At 34.6% G+C, this 5255-nt stretch overlaps 1 long non-coding RNA gene across 1 annotated transcript; it reads left to right on the top strand.

Moving 5' to 3' along the window:
- Window positions 1–628: 628 nt before the first annotated feature.
- LOC138880020 (uncharacterized) lies at window positions 629–3739 on the top strand. The gene is made up of 2 exons (XR_011402730.1): window positions 629–1090; window positions 3519–3739. It is a non-coding gene; the product is annotated as an uncharacterized lncRNA (long non-coding RNA).
- The last annotated feature ends 1516 nt before the right edge of the window (window positions 3740–5255 follow it).

Genomic DNA, 5255 nt, shown 5'->3' with positions numbered 1-5255 from the left:
CACTTTAAAGTCATCGCCTTCTCGAATAAGCCTAATCAATCTCTCAGGGTCCCATTCTTCGTTATTCTCTATCATATGTGTAGACATGTAATTTTTGACCCTCTCCAAGATTTTACACATTTTTAGCGTAAATATATAGTTTAGGTTTAGTATCGCTCTTTTACTTTATTTTATAACAAAAAATGAAAATTACAAAACAAAAATATTTTATTTTTTATGTACCTTTCATAAAACTAAAAAAATATACTAAAATAGTACCTTATTTTTTTTATTTTTTATGTACCTTTCATAAAGCTAAAAAAATATACTAAAATAGTACCTTATTTTTATTTTAATATGATATTTGAAAATACCAAAAAAAATAGGTTTGTTTCAGCGGATAGTCTTATTTTAATAGTTATTTTATTTAAGTAAAATTAATTAATAAGTAAGGTAGGATTTTTGTCTTGTTCACCAAAGAATAAAATTCGGGCTTAAACGACCCATTTTTAGGCCTAATTTCCGGACCTAACCTATAATTCCTAGGCCCATACCCCTTAACCTAAAAAACCCTACAAAAACCTAGATCCCTACCCTCTATAAAAGCCAACCTAAAACGCCTAAGGACCATCAGGGCAAATACACACAAAGAGCTGAAAATACAACAAAAAGAAAAAGGCGCCGCAATAGATACGAGATCCCCCCGGGACGTCTTCTTCTTCAACCTACAGAGACCCCTATCATTCTTTTCCTTTTCCTTTTAAACAGACTATCACAAAAAATAGTTGACTCTTTGCACAATGCCATAAAGATTCTCCAAATTTTGCCAGCTAATGTCTTCTCATTTTTTACAAATATTGCAAGCCTCCACTTCAATATATAATACCACATCGTCAGATAGAAAAGAAAAGAAAATGATAGCTCAGCTTTCATGGTCGTTCAAGTGACGATGCAGTTTAGCTAGAATTTCAATTTGGGTTTCGAGCTTTTCGGTGCCGGTTCGAGGTTGCCGACAGGGTTCGCGGTCCAAGCTCCTGCTATTGTTGCATTTCCCGGTCAGATTTAGTTCGCCAGAGTGTGTTGTAACTGAGTTCTTGTTAGTATTATTAAGGTCCGATTCTAAACTCTTCCTTTTTGGCATTTCCCATGTGAGTGTTTTATGTTTTATTTTTAGTCTTGCTTTAATCGTTGCTCCAGGATTAAGTTTTTAATCCTCTAGTCTTCTGTTCTCTCCAAATGTGTGTGTATGTGTTTTGTGTATACAATTTGTTGTAATTACATGATTCTGTAGTGAAAATCCCAGGTTAGAGGTAGCATAGACAGAATATTTTCATTATTAATCTGGATGCTAATTTTTGTGTTATTTAGTGTACACATGTATAGCGGTTACTTGTAAATCGGATAATTTTTAAATATAGGAATAGGTTATTAATTGAGATGGTTTTTTGGATGAATTGCTATTGTTTGTGCATGTGCTATTTGATGTTTTGGTTTGGATAATTAGGGGTTTCTGTGTTGGATCTAGTATACATTAGCGATTTTGATGATAAATCTATTAATTTTTCTGCTAGATCTATGCAAGCATCAAATTGATTTTATTAGTTTTGGTCGTTTAGGGATTGTACATTCTATTGTTTCCTCCATTAGATTCAATGGGTTTGTCATGGGTTGAAGCTAACTTCCCTTTATACAAGAGGAACACATAAGCTATGTCGAGGTGCGCCATACACAAGTAAAACCCATAACCTATGGCCCTCACATTAATATTGACTTAGTGTCGAAAACACTTTAAACACTTGTAGTTGCTTTAGGCATGCTTTATAATTCATCATAGCTACGGGTACGGTTCCCGTGACGTAGTTGTAATTTTTAATTACTAAATTCGGGTGTACATTTCCTGTGACCCAATTCTCAACAATGTTAAATAAAGCGTGTTGCGAACCATGGGTGCATTTCATGTAGCGTGGTCTACTATGTGTTTTTAAATGACATTAAATCTTCCTAAAATAGGTTTAAATCAATTAAAAGGGGTAATAAAGTTAAAAATGCACATAGGTTTAAAAATGTTTTAAAATCAGACAAATAGGCCAATAATAATAGTTGAGTGACCGTGCTAGAACCACGGAACCTGGGAATTCCTAACAATTTTTCCCCGGTTAACAGAATTTCTTGCTCGGATTTTTGTGTTCGCGAACTATAAAATAGAGTCAATCTTTCCTCGATTCGGGATTTTAAACTGATGACTTGGGACACCACAAATTATCCCAAGTGACGACTCTTAATTTCAAATAAAATAATCTCATTTCGATTGTCAATTAAATTGAAAAAAACTCCCTTATACGCCTTTGAGGGTAGTAAAAAGGAGGTGTGATAGCTCTAGCGACCCTGCTGGGGACAAGAACTCAGAATCTCTAGTTTAGGGTTCAGAATTCGAGCTTAGAATAATTGTTATATTTGGCTTTTGTTTATTATCTGATTTTTACATGTTTGAGCCTAAGGTGCTAAATGTCACTTTTTACAGTTTTGATATTGTTTGAACTGTATATAAATTGTTACGAAACCCTCCTCTCTCTGAGTCTTCTAAATCATTTGGAAGTGTGCACTTCGTGTGACTTCTTTTCTGTTAGAGTCATATTCCAATTGTAGAACGAGGTTCGGACAAGTTGTAAAGTCGGTGAAGCTTCTGTATTCCCGGTACGCTGCCCCCCCCCCCGGCTCAAGCTGTCCGCTTGGGTAATCCAGGTCTAGAACAAATAAACCCAGGTTTTTAAACCTAGAATAACACAGCCTCATGTCGGATCCCTAGTAGGAACGTTTGTTTGCATCACGTACATTTGACTTTGGAGACTCAACACAGGGGTTGGGTCCGTCTAGGACAGGTGTACCCAAAATAACAGACCATCTTGATGTATCCTACGTGCTACATGTTGCATTTCTTCAAGGGTAAAAGGGTCATTTGGCGGACCAATAATAGTTGAGGGCAAATGAAAAAAGAAAAAAATGAGAAAGAAAAGAGGGTGAAGTGTGAAAATAAAGCAAGTAGGGCTTGATTATGTTTTCTGTCACATTTTGTTAAGAAAAAAAAATTGAAAATTAAAAAAAAATGTTGCACTTTTTCATCATTTTCCGAAAAAAAAGGAAAAGAAAATCCAAAAAGAGTTTACATGTTTCATCATTTTCCAAAAAAAAAAAAATTCACTAAATTAGTTGTTTTTTTAATTCTCACCCGTATCCAAATTGCCCGAACTACTCATACCTAATTCTCGTCTTTCGGGGCGTGATACGTAGGCAATCCACGTAGGCTCCGGTCTTCCTAATAAGTCTTAGGTTCTTGGCTTCGCGGGGTCTTAGCCAAATCTTGCATTTTTAGCCACTTTTAGCCACATAGGTTAATTTTAGAAAAATAGTCACAATCATGTCTTGCATGTGTCCAACGGGAAGAGTTATTGCCTCACATAGCGTCCTAGGTCTTTAACTTTATTTTATTTTAATTTTCTCATACATGTGCGGATTTACTTACCGGAGTTTGAACATGACAGACGCTCCAGGGCCATCTAGTCAGGATCGCTCAATCAGGAGTTGCTTAAGGAGATTTTTCTTTTTATGTTTTGAGTCTGTTTTTCTTTTTATGTCGTTTTTTACCTTCTAGTTTTGTACAGTAATGTCAAATCTTTTGTTACTCTACTTTCTATTTTGTATTTGTAAAAGTGTGTTGTAAATCAAAAATCCAAAAAAAACCTAGATATTTTCTGTTTTTATATTTCCGTTAGAGTTTTATTTAGAATACTAACTCTAGAAGTTCAAAAAAAAATCTTTTGTGGTTTTCCTTAGGAAGTTAATATCTAGAACTTAAATAAAAATTGCTTTTATATTTCCTTTAGTGTTCCCAACACATACCGAAAGGGTACTAATTAAGCCGACCATTAATGACTAGTTAAAACACCAGGAGTAGTCTGATCCCCTATTTGATCAGACCGCTCTGAGAAAGATAAAAAGCAAACTCTCATAGTTCGGAGCCCAGCTCCAACAACTTCTTCGTAAGTGAGGTGAGGTACTTCTTTTGGTTTGAATAGGGGGTCGCCCTTTTTTTGGTTGAAGTAGCCACGACTTTGGTCGTAGTCAGTTTAAACCCATAAACCCAGTCCACTTGCAGCCATGTTGATCAAAATGACTAAGTTTAATGACTTGACCAGTCACTAGCCCTCGTATTATAAGATTCTCTCACCCTGTGGTCTTGGGTTTATTTTCAGAGTTTCTCTCATATGTAGTCAAATTGAAATCCAAAAATATTTTTATCTTTTTCATTTCTTGGTTCGAAATCTTTTTTTCAGGATATCAAACGAAAATTCAAAATATTTTTTTTGGGTTTGTTTATAGATTTCCTTCCTAAAAAATAAATCAAAAAATATTTTTCTCTTGTAGGGTTTTTCCTTAATAATTTTCCATAGAGTGTTTGTTTCAAAAAGAAGAAAAGAAAAATATAAGTATGTTAAGCTTGAGTTTAGAATAGGCTATAGAACATTAAGTCTAGAAAAAAAAGATTTGTTTCTTTTATTTTTCTTTTCTTATCAAAGTAGTCATTAAGGTAAAAAGAAAAAGAAAAAAAGAAAAAGAAAAAAAGAAAAAGAAAAAGAAAAAGAGAACGTTAGTTTGTTTACTTTATTCTCGATCTTCCCGAACTACGCAAAGATCTGATTCATGCGGCGTCATGATATGTAGGCAACCTACATAGGGTTCGATCGAATCATTTTTTAATTAAAAGAAACAGAAAAAGAAGAAAAAAGAGAGAAGAAAAAGAGAAAAAAGGATGAAGTTGTGGGACGTGAGAAATGAGAGGAAATATAGAGTGATAATTAGGAAAAAAAGGAAATAAAATGAGTAAACCAAGAAGTGCAAGAACGGAAAAGAAAAGAGAAGATTGAAATGAACAAAATTGGGACGATGCCAAGTGACCTTGTGACCCTCGAAGTCATCGAAGTCATTTTAGAACCGTTAATTGTTGCTAGGTCCATCGCACGCAATGTGATATTTTTAGTTATTAAATGCCCTAATGCTAAGAGGATGTCCCCATTTTGTTCCTTTTGTTATCTTTGTTGAGAAGAAAGGTGGTTGGTTTGTGGTTCTTAAGGTAACTCATCCATACAACACAAGGTCAAAGAGCAAGGTAGTCATGGCTAGCAAAGAGTTGAACACGGGTGTTACTGATCCGTCTAAGAAGATTGATGAATCACAATCTGAGTTGAAAGAAGAGGTCCTAAGGTTGAAAGGATAGATGG

This window comes from Nicotiana sylvestris, chromosome 1, assembly GCF_000393655.2.
Source record: "Nicotiana sylvestris chromosome 1, ASM39365v2, whole genome shotgun sequence".
Classification (NCBI taxonomy): Eukaryota; Viridiplantae; Streptophyta; class Magnoliopsida; order Solanales; family Solanaceae; genus Nicotiana; species Nicotiana sylvestris.
Note: the sequence above shows the minus strand (reverse complement) of the source record. Positions and strands in the feature narration are given on the sequence as shown.